Raw genomic sequence first — 13,438 nt, forward strand, 5'->3', positions numbered from 1 at the left:
ACCATCATGCTTATTAAAGCCTTGCCAGGAATATTTTCAGGTTTTTACTATTTCATCTGAAAAAAATGTTGAATTCTCCCAGACATTGATTCCAATGCTTTACCATTTCTACATGCTGTGAACGCATACATTATATTCTGACCCAGAGCTGCATCTTGACATATGGAAGCTCTTAACTTCCCAAGCTCTAAAGGAGATGAACATAGTTTATGCTTCTGCAAAATTCCTTTAAATGACATATTTTAACATTTTTGTGTTTCTGAACAAAACCAAAACACACTGAGCAAAAAATGGGTTATTAACTGGAGCCATTAAAATGCCAGGCATAATACACTTCAAAGGGGAAAAAGAAACAATCTGGAATTGTAATACTGACATTAATTTGTTTTGAACCTTTATAATGTCCAGCATTGCCTAAGAATAAATCTGCTAAGAAATTGTAAGAAGTTTCCCTCTCAGATGATATGTAATACATAACTCCTTCAGGAAGAACGAAATCTGTGCTGAAAAGCTGAGGCCAGTACTGATAGAAGTTGAGTGGTTGCTTTCTGTCAGGGGGTGGGTGCAGTCAGTGGGGTTGTCTTAGGTGGGCAGGGAGGTGCCTGGCAAGCATCTGTGCCCTGGGGAAGGCGAGGTCAGGGAAGAGTGGCCAGGCTCCCTGCTGCCTCCCTGCCCCCCCAAGATGGACACCAACGTTGGCACTCAGCTGGTGACTTTGTAGCCTTGTCACAGACCTTATACCTGGGAGCTATTTCCCTCCTCCCTAAAGAGAAAGTTTTTCTTGATTTTTGTTGGCTGAAATTAAAGTCATTCATTTTATATCCTTTCTACAGATGCCAAGGAGAATAGAGTGGCCACATTAATGCATACACTAAGACTGCAGTTTGGTCCTGTATCACTGCTCTTTTTAGTACAAGAGTAGGTTTGATTCTTGCATCCTCCCTTCAGTGATCACAAGCCTCAGAAACACTACCTCTCCCACTACTGCCCTCTGGACTAACTCCACTTTCTCCAGACCCTCTGGAAATGCATACTGCAGCTGAGGCACTATCCGTGTGGAGCAAGACAGAAGGATTGCTTCACATTTCTTGCAGACTATGTGCCTGTTTATAAAGGCAGTGGATGTTTGCTTTTTCTGTAGCACTGCTGCTCTACTTACTCACAGACAGCTTGTGACCCTCTGAGCCTCCAGAGCCCTCTCTGGCTGCACCACCTCTCACGCAGCCACCCCTCACCCCACGTCTGGATGGTCCTGCCTCTACCACCTGCTGCTGTGGGCAATTCTTTCCTTATCATGATCACACTAAATGAGAGTCTTGGGGTACCCATGAAAATCTATTCAACAGCACTTCATTAAATTCCTTTTCTTTAAAGGCACAATTGTTAGCAAATGGCAGCCCAGGTGATGGCATGGGCACGGTTCAGAGCCTGTGCCACCAAGGTGTTCATCTTCCCTGTCTGCTTTTTAGGGAGGGAGGAATGTTGAACCGGAGATGGTCTCCTGGGTGAACTGCTGCAGAGCAGAGGACAGCTCTGGGATAGAGCTTTACAGAGAGTGGCTCAGCAGCTCACATCCCTTCTTGTTGGATTCAAGGGGGGAACTGGGCTCAGCATGCCTGCAGCAAGGCTACCCAAGCAGAAAGTCCATTTCTAGCATCAGCTACTTTGCAAACAGTCTTTCCTCTGTAGTTGTCTCTGCTCATCTGGAATCAATCTAAGGCCATGATGAAATACATGCCCTCCACATGGGGAGGTGGGAATTTTGCCTGGGGGTCCTTGCACACACACAGACACACACACGGACACACACCCACCCCCCTCTGCCGTGGGAGTCACTGGCTGGGGTCAGGCTCCCAGCTGACCCCAGGACCATGGTGCAGAGAGGGCAGCAGCACAACCCCCTCCACAGACTCACCATCCTTTCCAGCCCTACAGGGATGATGAGATTTGGGGAGAAATAAACCCCCTTTCTCCAAGTGGTGTTGCTCAAACAACCACCACACAAGATGGGACTTTCTGTTCTTATTTGCTACATCCTTTCACAGTATGAGGGAGATGCTCAAGCAGTAAATCTAATTCAGCCAGGTATTTGTTTATCATACACTCCAGGAGGAGCCTAGGCTCTTGAATAAACATGTATTGGTCTAAGTGGGGCTGGTTTTTTTCAAAATGCCTCTATAGCTTTTCTTTTTCTGTGATCTGTGCAAAAAGGCACAGATTGCTAGATCTATTTATACTATAGCTCAAGACACTTAGACAGTAGCATCTCAGAAACTTTTGATGGAGGCGGTAAATGGGTCTGGAAGTTGATCTGACAGGAAATAAAAGCTAAAATTGTTTCTCTAAAACCAGCAGATAACATTAACAAGCTGGAATGAATAAGAACATGGAATCCAGATCAAGCCGTTGGATGAAGCAATCTGTGTGCTAAAAAATCCTCTATCAACCGAAAGACATTCACATTTACAGAAGAAAAACAACAGCATATTTCAATCATACAAGAACAGAAGTGGAGCAGAGCTACCAAAATCCCCAGCAGGAACTCATGTTTAGCAAGAGAAAATTTCATGGTGAGCAATATACAAAATAATACAATAAAAGCCAAGACTAATAAGTTACTTGAATCCAGAGACATATTTTCTGGATGACTGGTTGGGAAGGTCAGCATGATCTCCACAGTTTGTTCTAGAAGAAATCTTGATTAGATCCGTTCATACAGATCTTTATCACGTATGTGAACTTCAAGTTTTACCATGACTCTAAAAGTAAATAGCAGATGCAGGATGGAAAAAATCCAAACTAAAGATGGAAACAAATACTCTTGCAGCAGTACAGTTGTTAATGCCTCTGGAGGGGTACAGCTACATTGAAATACAAAAAACCCTCCAAACCAAATTTTTTATCCTGGTAATGTAAGTGTCAAATAAACAGCTCCTAACAAGTTCATGCAACCAAGACAACTGGGGGAGGAAAAGCCTGCAGCACCTGGATGACTACTATTAGACATAATGAGAAGGAAAAAACAGCCACAAAATGTTAGCATACTTCAGCTCCTGAGCTGCCTGTGTACACAGTCTGTTTACAGCCCAAGCAGTGCTGGCGGAGCCTCTGGAGGAAGCAGTGTTCAGCAGACGGCTTTGCAACACCAGCTCCAGGAAGTCATCAATCAGCCTGGGGAGAGTTATGCTGAGGTTCTGCCCAGATGAGAGGTTATCAGCGAAAATAATGCTCCTGCCGACAAAAATGGAACCAAAAATTGAACCAAAACCAGAAGTTTGAATACCTAGACAAACCGCAACCTTGTTGTGTTCATCAGGGAAACTCAGCACCCTGTGCAAGTTGGATGTCCCTGACCTCCTTCTGTAGGTCCTGTGGAGACATAGCCGTGTTGGTGATAGCATTTCAGCATGTCAAGATGACACACCAGAAAGAAATAAGTGAGCTCTTACATGAGCTAAGCAGTTTTGACTGGAAATGAAGTGACTCACACCCGACTGATAAGCAAAGATATCCCCATGGGGTCGGAGTAAGGCTCCTGCATAGCACCCTGCTCCAGCCCCATGGGAGGTGTCTGGGAATGAGCAAGAGAGCAAAACACCTGCAGAGAGATGCTTTCCTGCTTCCTTCTCAACATCACTTGTGACTGATGAACCTTGACCAAAGATTCCCACCATCCAACATAAAGAATCCATGCAATTGAACTGTCAATTGAAATCAATGAAGGCCCTGTAAGTAATACTACTCTCAGTGAGGGAGTACACATCTGGATACAGGGGAGCAAATGAAATAATAGACAGTTGAGGTGTAAAGTAAAAAGGTGTGAACCGCTTCAGTCCACCTCAAACCATAAGGAAGCTATAAAGCATATAGATAATGGGGCTCCAGGCTCCTGCTGTCTAAAGTATCTGACAGCCAGGAATGTTGGCAAGAAAATGGAAGATTTGATTTTCTGGCATAATCACAGTGTCTGGATCAGGGTTTCAAAGACAAATACAGTTTCATATGACAAGGTCAATTTTTCTAAAGCCATGAGTGTTGCACTTATTGTTTTCACGCATGTCAAATCCGGGGATGAACTGTGAGGATCACATCTAACTGGCAGCAACTACTAGAAGAGTGGGGCTCCTAGCTAGAAAGAATCCTCCCCTTCCCTAGCTGCCATCTAGCAAATCTATAGTTAGAAAAACAGCCCCCTGTGGGGTTGAGGTAAGGGGAATATTTTCCCTTTTGACCCTATCAACTGATACATGCACAGTCTGACAACCTTTGGAGTCATAAAACGATACATGGAAATCAAACAGCAACAAAAAAGGAATCTACATCAAAACTCTATGAATTTAGAACAGATGAAATAAAAATCCATTAGCATTTACTATTGCCCAAATCTTAAAAAAGAGATATTTCTCATTCTCATGTATATCATATTCTCAGGAGTGTTGCCATATAGTAGAATTATATTTTTCATATATTCTTACTCTAGGCTTAGTTACTAAACAAGGATATGTCTATTAAGTTTCCATGTGGAAAAAAAATATAGCTCCTCTGATGATAAAGACTACTTTCTACTTCCAAAGTCTGAAAGATGAATGATAAAACACTTTTTTTTCAAAAGAACAATAGTAGCTTTTGCTGGTCCTGGCAAATCATAAAAAATATCCTACAGTGTCTTTCTTTTTTTATTCTTTTTTTTTTAGTACTTCTACCATTCCTTAAGTGCTAAATATATTCTAGCTGTGATGGATAAGAACACAAAAGGAACAAATCAGATGGAAATCCATCTTCAGAGGATGAGCACAGGTGCTGCACATCTGGCTGTGCACCTAGTGGTAAATATTTGAAAGTGCTCAGGAAAATAAAGGAAGCTGAGATCTTAAGCAGAAAGGGAAAGTATAAAAGGGGTCAACAAGGAGTTAGCAAGGAATCCTGCCTGCAGTGTGAAAATGAAAACACCACCAAGAAAATCCACACTGAGAAATGGAAATTCATCAAACTTATTCCACTGAAACGAAGTTAGAAGTCTATGACGTCCCAGGAAGCTCTGTGGCTTCGAGTCACAATGTCTCATCAGATAAGTTTTTCTAACTTTTACCTCTGTTTCAGTGTTCTCACCACTTCTACTTGTGCTATATCATCTGCAAGGTCATTGACCAGCCATTATGGACCAATTTCCTTACAAGCTGACTTCAGATCAGTTGAAGATGGCTCGTTTGTCTGTGCCAATGATGCTGAGAATTTGAAATCGTTTTATCATGCAGACAATTGCTTTGTTTCTGTGGAAGGAAAAACTTCATCTACTCCTTTTCATCAGAAATCAGGAATGCATTAGAATATTTTTGTCAATGTAAACATTGTAAATTTATATGTCTATGAAAATTACAATGCACTATAACATTTCTAGGTCATATATGGAGCTTGACAACTTTGCAAAAATATTAATATTCACTGTAATATATAATCCCAGAGAGAGCTCATAAAATCATCTCTCTGTTGTAATAATAATTTGATAAAATATCAGTTTTTTCCACTGCTGATCAGCTGTTTTCAATGCTAAGAGGTTAACCAGCTGATACTTACAACACTGCTGTAGCAAGGCTGGAAGATGCTCTCTTTTCTCTTAGATCTGAGCTATAAGTTGGGTGTTTTCTGAGGAAACCTGTTCCCAGAAAAATGTGGTACAAGCACACATTTTCTTTACAATGTTTTTATAGTGCTTGGAATTGTTTGTTTCCTTATCTGTTGCTTATTTTTATTTTGTGGAATTTCACTGAATGCCACAATTGTTAGTGTTTCTACTAGGGATTGTTATACTCTGACTTTGATTGCTCAACAGAAATCTTTTCAGATTTACTTTTTTTGAGACTAGATTTTAACAGCAGTACTAGAATTGTTTTCACCTCAGGCAGACTATTTAACTATTCAGCATAAAAATCGCAGCACTTTTTTTTTTTTTTTTTGTGTGTGAAAAGGAAAAGGATATCTCTGCTCTAAGTACATAGCATAGATTTGCCCCTATGCAGAACACTATTTCTTAAAATGAGTCATCCATGAAAACAGATAGATTTAAATCACAGAGAAAATTCTCTGCAAACTAATCAGTGTTGCAAAAGCATAAATCTCTCAGGAGACCTGGAAAGTCTCCAGTTCCATAGCATTCATCCATTCCCCCAGTCCCTAGCCATTCAGTCTTCCTGTCATCCTCCCTCCTTTTGGGAAATTGTTATGTTTTGGTTTAATGTAAGACTAAAAATCTGTCCAGAAATGGATGTGTTAATAGGGAGTAAGAAACCAGCCATTCTTTTATGATTTCCAGTAGGAAACATTGTAGGGGCCATGCTGAGTTTTTTTCTTGTAGTCCCTATCATGAATTTTGTTACATACATTTTTTTGGGACAGTGTATTTATGTAACAGATATATTTATGTAACCACAGAGCATATTATCCAATGCATTCCCTCGCCTGTTCATGAGAAGAGTTGACAACACAGCACGGTGTTTCTGTCTGTATTTTTGGTGAGCTGAATCCAAACTCAACCATTTTCTCTTCCACCTGGGGCCATGAAACTCGGAGCCTGTCCTGGAAGTACAGCCATTTTAGACGAAGAAGAAAACTTCTTCAGCAATCGTAGAAGAGCCTGGATTACTCTGCAGCACATAAGGTTTAGTCTGTTCATTTTCCAAAACTTTTCCTGCCATGAAACACTGCACCATGGACTTACCTATTTCAAGCACAAATTTCCTTCTGCCTCCTGTTTGCAGAGGTCTGCTCAGGGACAGGAGATGAAGCAGAGCTAAATTCCTGCCTCTTTCCTCAACTCAATGCAGCCGTCTAGGGCCACAGGGGACAGCTCATCTTGGCCTCCACCCCGGCCCAATACCATATTTCAGGCTGCATATAATTATTTGGAGAAATGGTTTTCATAAAGTAGGGTAGTCCTGTGACTCCAGAAATATTTGTAGGGAAAGCTCTATGCTGTGTGTACTTCTTGTACAATGGTGAACCCTGATTCACATTTATCATGAGTCGATATTAATAACACTGCTGATGGCCTGAAGATTGTGCCGGAGGAAGTGCTACATTGTGTATGTCCTGATCTACCTCTCCCCAAGAAGTTTCTTCTGGTTACCATTTAATCATAGAATCATAGAACAGTTTGGGTTGGAAGGAACTTTAAGGATCATCTAGCTCCAAACCCCGTGCCGTGGGGAGGGACACCTTTCACTAGGCCAAGTTACTCAGAGGTTCAACCTGGTCTTGAAGACCTCCACGGATAGGGAGTCCACAACCTCTCTGGGCAACCTGTTCCAATGTCTCACCACCCTCACAGTAAAGAATTTATTTCCAATAACTAATCTAAACCTACCCTCTTTCCTCTTATGGGCATTCCCCTTTGTTATATCACTATATGCCTTTGTGAAAAGTTCCTCTACAGCCTTGTTGCAATCCCTCTTAGCTACTGGAAGGTGCTCTAATGTCCCACTGGAAACTTCTCCTCTCCTGGCTGAAAACCCCTGATTCTCTCAGCCTGTCTTCATAGAGGTGGTGTTCCAGCCCTGTGCCCAACACAGTGGCCCTCCTCTGGATTCATTCCAGCAACAGTCAATGTCTTCCTTGTGCTGGGCTCTGGGCTCCAGATCTGGATGCACTGCCCCAGATGATCGGGTCTCACAAGCACAGAGTAGAGGGGGAGAATTACCTCCCTTGACCTGTTGGTTTCCCTAGTGCTCTCCTAACACACAGGAGGTGGTAACTAGGCGTGGCCAGTGGTACCCAAAGTGTGCTCCTAGGAAGGATAAGACAGAAAGCATGGGGAAAATTAGGATGACAAAAAAAAGCAGATCAGATGGTGACTTCCCTCCTGACCTTCCCAGGTCAGAAGGAAGTTCTGCAGAGCTTGTGGGAGAGGCTGGCTAGAGCTGTGGTAGAACTGTACAGGATCTGATCCTCTGAGGTTTTTCTTGCCTTCCTCTCCCATTTATAGTAGATTCAACTCAACAGCTCCTCCCCTCTTCCCCTCCCCTCTCTGACTCTGTTTGGCAGCAAAGTTCAGTACAGTGTGTTTCAGCCCTGGGGAGTCCTGTCTTGTGGTCTATTAGGAAGGATTCCTCTGCTGCAGGTAGGCATGGAGAGCCACACAACACTTCCAAACTTGGCCATTTACAGATGAAAGTCTGTGTGTCTTTCAGACAGCTTCATAAGTGTCTAGCATTTCAAAATGCTGAAAGCATCTGGTCTTGGCATTCATCTTTGTGGGGATTTTGCAGAAGGATGTAAATAGTAACAATATAAAATACACAGGTAATTTGGGATGAGATTTTTAACATCTTCAAGATAAATCTGATAAATATTTTTCAAGTATTCTAATGAATCAAGTACATATTAAAAAAGTACTTTGTCCATCTTGCTTTGTTCAGCTCATATAACTCACACCAAAACTGCAATAATTTATCTCAACAGAATAAGAGGACACATAGGAAGAAAACCTGTAAACATTTTTATGTCAAATTAAGTGCATTAGCTGTCAGACATCTGTATTTGCATTTCCGTTCTCCTAACACAGTTTGTTAATACCTACACAAATTCACAGTATTTCTCCATGCCACTGAATACAGATTCATTGTTTACATCTACCACCTCTTCTTCCTCTCTCCCTTTCTCCTTCCCTTTACCTGTCTCCAAAGAGGTATGACCAAAACACTGCACCCATCTCAACTACTGTCAGCTTTCTCAGGCATTTGGCTGCCTATGTGCAAAGGCTGAGGATGGACCCCCAGCTTTGAAATCAGGCAGTCTGTATACCAACACTTGCAGTTTCCAATGCGGATATCTTACTACTGTTCTTCTTTCTCATTATTCTTTTCTTTCCATCCTCTCACACTCATGGTTGAGGGAGGTTTAAACAGAGTCTCACCATAGCACAAAATACATAGCAGTGCTTTGGGAAGTTTGACAAACTGCAATACATGTTTAGATTTCCTGGCTCAGAGACAATGCAGAGAAGAGGGTTCTGGCAAGCTTCCTGGACATGGGATGCAATTGCTCTGCTCTGCATATACAGTATGGGTTACAGACACTTTGAACACTTACAGAGCACCAGTTCAAGAGGAACAAATCATTTTTTAATCTTTGGGTTGCAATTAAATGCCACTTAGTAGATTTTCTGCATAAGAGAAAGCTGACTGGAAAGAAATCAGATTGTTGTGAGCTAAAAAGAAGTTACACATGACGCTGCGTGGAATGTAAGCATGGCACAGTTCCTTTCAAAGTGCCTCTCAAATTTTGTCATCTCTTCCTCCTCTGACTTCTTTAGGAAATATGTACCCCTTCATCACTTCCTTATCTGTATGACTACTCATTTCCTGCACACATGGCAGCTGGGACAATTCACAGAGGTTCACCAGATCCATGGAGCCCGAGGAAAACAGACTGGAATTTCCAGGTGATATTTGTGCACATTGCTATAAAAAAAGATCTGATTTGACTTCACAGCCATACAAATAACCTGCTTTGTATTTCCAATCTTGATAAGCGATACATAAATATATTTGAACCTTTCCTGGCTTAGTTGGTCATTAGCTTGCCTTCTCTACAATGTGCTCTCTTTTGAGCATCCGTGGCTTCCTCACCCACAGCTTTTTCTCCTTCTCCTCCATCACTGAACTGCCTTCTCTTCCCCTTCAGTGCCCACAAATCCCCTGAAAGGCAGATCCCATCATCCCCAGATCTCCTCTGGGTCAGCTCCTTGCATTCCCCCATGTTGCTGTCCCCAAGGCAAGGAGTGGTTGGAAGGTTTGCAAAGAAATTCCAAACTCTTCCCTTATTTTTTAATTGGATTTTTTATTTCAAAATTTGAATTTTTTTTTTCTGCAGTGAGGTTGTACTTTTCAAAAGCATCATTATTTATAGTGCATTTTAACTCCAGTGATCAGTTTTAGTCTTCATCAATTTGCATTTTTATTAGTGTGATTCAACAGACACAGATTTTTAGAACCAGGAAGCTAATGTTTTCTGAAAAGCTGAACAAGCAGTACAAGAGGTCAAGCACACTGAAACTGATGTCTCAAATTCAAAGCTCTCATGCAAAAGCTACACTTTCTTTCCTTCTTTAAAAAAAAAAAAAAAAAAATCATAAAGATATTTTTGTCTCACAACACTTATCATTAGTTTGTATAGAAAACTCAATGTATAAAACACACTCCTGCTCCTAAGGCACTCGGTTCCCCTTTCTCTGTGGGGAGATTTCTTAGACTGTAGGACACGTGATTCACTCCTGGACTACCAGTATAATAATCATAATCACATAAAAATACTCTGGCTGATCTTTTTCTGTTTTGGCTCACAGTCAAAAATAACAACCATAAACTGCTTCAAGAATATGGAAGGGGATTTTTTTCTCTTCCATGAAAAATCACATATATTTTTCCCAACAGAAATGACAAAAAGCATTGGAATAGACAAAATTTTAAGAAAGAAATAAACCTGTTTCAGATACACCTCAGCTAAAGAAAAGATAGCCTCAAAACCAAGGTCCACCATACTTCAGCAGCATTGAGATTTTTGTTATTTAAAGGCAATATTTCTCAGTAAAAGAAACCTTCAAGGGAATAATAAGGCAATTCAAACATATGTAAGAAGAAAAGCAGGACACACAGAACTCGAGACAGCTTACTGCATTGTTCTGAAATTATCTGTTCAAATAGGCATGTTTTAACTGACATCACAGGCACTTTTAAATGATTTTGTTGCATTCTGCCAGATTATGTTATCTGTACAAATATAGGTAGAAAAATACTTTAATTCATAAAGTCACAACATTGGTTAGGTTCATGAAGGATGTGCAAATAAAATTCACAGAGAAATAAAACCAAGCTCTTCTTAAATGCAACAAGAACAACAACAAAAAGGGACTTTTAGGGAATAAGTTTTGGGAAGGAATAATTACATCTGAGAGAGGCAAGGTTATCTGGGATTTATAAATTTTTCCAAATATTTATGCCAGGTGCTAAAAAGCAGCATTGCCCTTGCTTAAAACTATTTGGACAAGCAGGCTTACAGCTTTCCTCTCTGTGTAAACAGTATAGCAGCATTCTAAACAGATTAATAGCAGTCAAATATTCAAGTCAAATATTTGTGCAAGCTAGATGAGTGGAAAAGGTAGTCTAAGGAGAATATTTTAACCACAAATTCTAAAAGGTACAGAAGTATCCTGCTTGCATGCAAACAGCCCACCTTGACCAAATCATTCTGTTTAAAATTAAAAGGTTTCATAGTCTAATCCATCACTTCCAGTGACCTAAGAAAGATCTTCTCTCCCTTTCAGCACTATCAGAAATGTTTATGTTTGTGCTAACCATCACAGCAGAGAGGTACCAGTACAGGAGCCTTCAAAAACAAGATTCAATGACCATGCATTAGACTGGGAAGGGATCACTGATTCTCTCTGATCTTACTGCTTGTTTATGCTACAATTATGAATTAATAACTAATGCTCAGATTGTCACATCTGCACCTAGACAGAAGGGAAAACAGTGGAGGGGAGATGGGGACCCCACTGCTATGCTGTGTCACTGCACAGCAGAGCCCCCAGGCCACAGGGCAGGCTGCCCAGATAGAAGCTGCTCCCATATGAAGTTATTGCTGCAGTTTTTTGAGCAGTAAGGCTCTCAGCCTACTCTCAGTCTGAAACAGAGTCTGGAATAACTCCTATATAGCTCTTATAACTCCTATAGTCCATGAAACCTATTGGAGAAACACAGATTTTAAGGTGGTATTCTGGGTCAGACAAAACTGACAGTCATTAAACCAGGTCAAATTTATGAAAACTGAAAAAGCTGAGGTGATGTTTGTCTCTCTCTCACACCATGATCAATGGGTTTGAAGAAAAACTTAGACATCCCCTTTCATATGAGTCAACATTGATTGTTCGTTTCTGTCTTAAAGGTTTTAATTTTTGAATTCAAGTAAGAATTCATTTCAAACAATGAACAGGTCTGGAATTAGAGCAGCACATCACAGAGGCTGAACTATTTTATAGCTTAAACTTGATGGGTCATATTTCGCCATTGTTTTCAACATCTGCAGTTTTGTCTTGTATTGTGGCAGTAAAGGTCTTGCAGGAGATTTAAGTGGCACAGCTGTACTGTCTCAAGAGCTGGAGGGAAAGCTCTCCCTGAGAACAAGCAGAGCCAGAAAGCCTGGCACAGCTACATCCTTCACCTCTGGTTTGTTAAACTGGGCACTGGTTGTCTTCTGCATGTCAAACCAAACAGCAGTGGTTAATTGATCCACATCATAGACAGCCTGGTGGGAGTGATCAATGAAAGGGGAAATCCCTTCCCCCTGAAGACCAGTTTCTAAACACTAGAACCTATTGGGCTCTGGGGAGGCTACAAGTCCAGCAAACCCACCACCTCCAGGACTTGCCCATTTCTTCACCACAATGCACGGCAGTAAAGCCATAAATCTGGGTTTTTTTGGGAACCTCGAGCACAGTTTGAGAGAACAGAAGGGGAAGAGGCACTGCTGGGTGCATCAGCAGCAAGAAAGAGGTACACTTGGAGGCAGAGAGCTCCAGTGAAAGTAAGCAGGAAGCACGTTAAGTCAGTGATTAGTGACTTTTTCTGCTAGGCACAGTAAGGGGCATTTGTGTGGCCCAAGCATTATGTGGGAGGTGATGCACCTGGTGTACAGCTCTACTGGGTCATCATCTCCTCTCCAGCCTCCATGTGTGGTCTGAATCTGTCTCTGTCTTAAGCTGGAGATCCAAACCACAACAGCAGAGACCTATTAATAAAGGGTAGAAGAGGAAATTAAATCCTCTATGTACAAGAGCTACAAACAAGCAAACAAACAAGCAAACAAACAAACAAAGTTTTCTGTAAAGGAAAAACAGTTTGTCTGGGCAAAATAGTTTTTTACCCCATCATTTTTTTAACTTCATGGAGAGGTGTACAAGCAGGTGAGAAAGGCTTTTGGAAGAGACAATGCCTTGCTGAGGATGCAGGAGCACCTTCACTTGCGGCAGGTGACTGCCCTGGAAGGAGGGAAGAGGGAGATGGCACTGCTTCCACAGCCAGAGGGATGAGGAGGAAGGGGGAGACAAGCCCTGATGTGGATGCAGGAGCATCAGGCACTCTCAGATGAGAAGGCTCAGAGTGTGAGCTTTGGTGCTGCCACAGCCAGGAGTCCCAACTCTGAGCGAAGGAGTTTCTGACCCAAGGGCAGCCAGCACAGCGCTCCCCAGATGGTGGCACATCCTTACCAAGAGCCAGGGGCTTTTGCAGAGACTCCTCAGGTACATGCTGGCCAAAAAATTTTACACCCTTGCTTCACACCTTCTCTTCATTCACAGGGACAAAGGAGTCAGCCCACATGTAAATCTTGCATGAGGTCTCTGACAAAGCGCCTTGTGCCCTCTCTGGTTTGGAAAAACCTGCAGGAT

Source organism: Hirundo rustica, chromosome 5 (assembly GCF_015227805.2).
Source record: "Hirundo rustica isolate bHirRus1 chromosome 5, bHirRus1.pri.v3, whole genome shotgun sequence".
Lineage (NCBI taxonomy): Eukaryota > Metazoa > Chordata > Aves > Passeriformes > Hirundinidae > Hirundo > Hirundo rustica.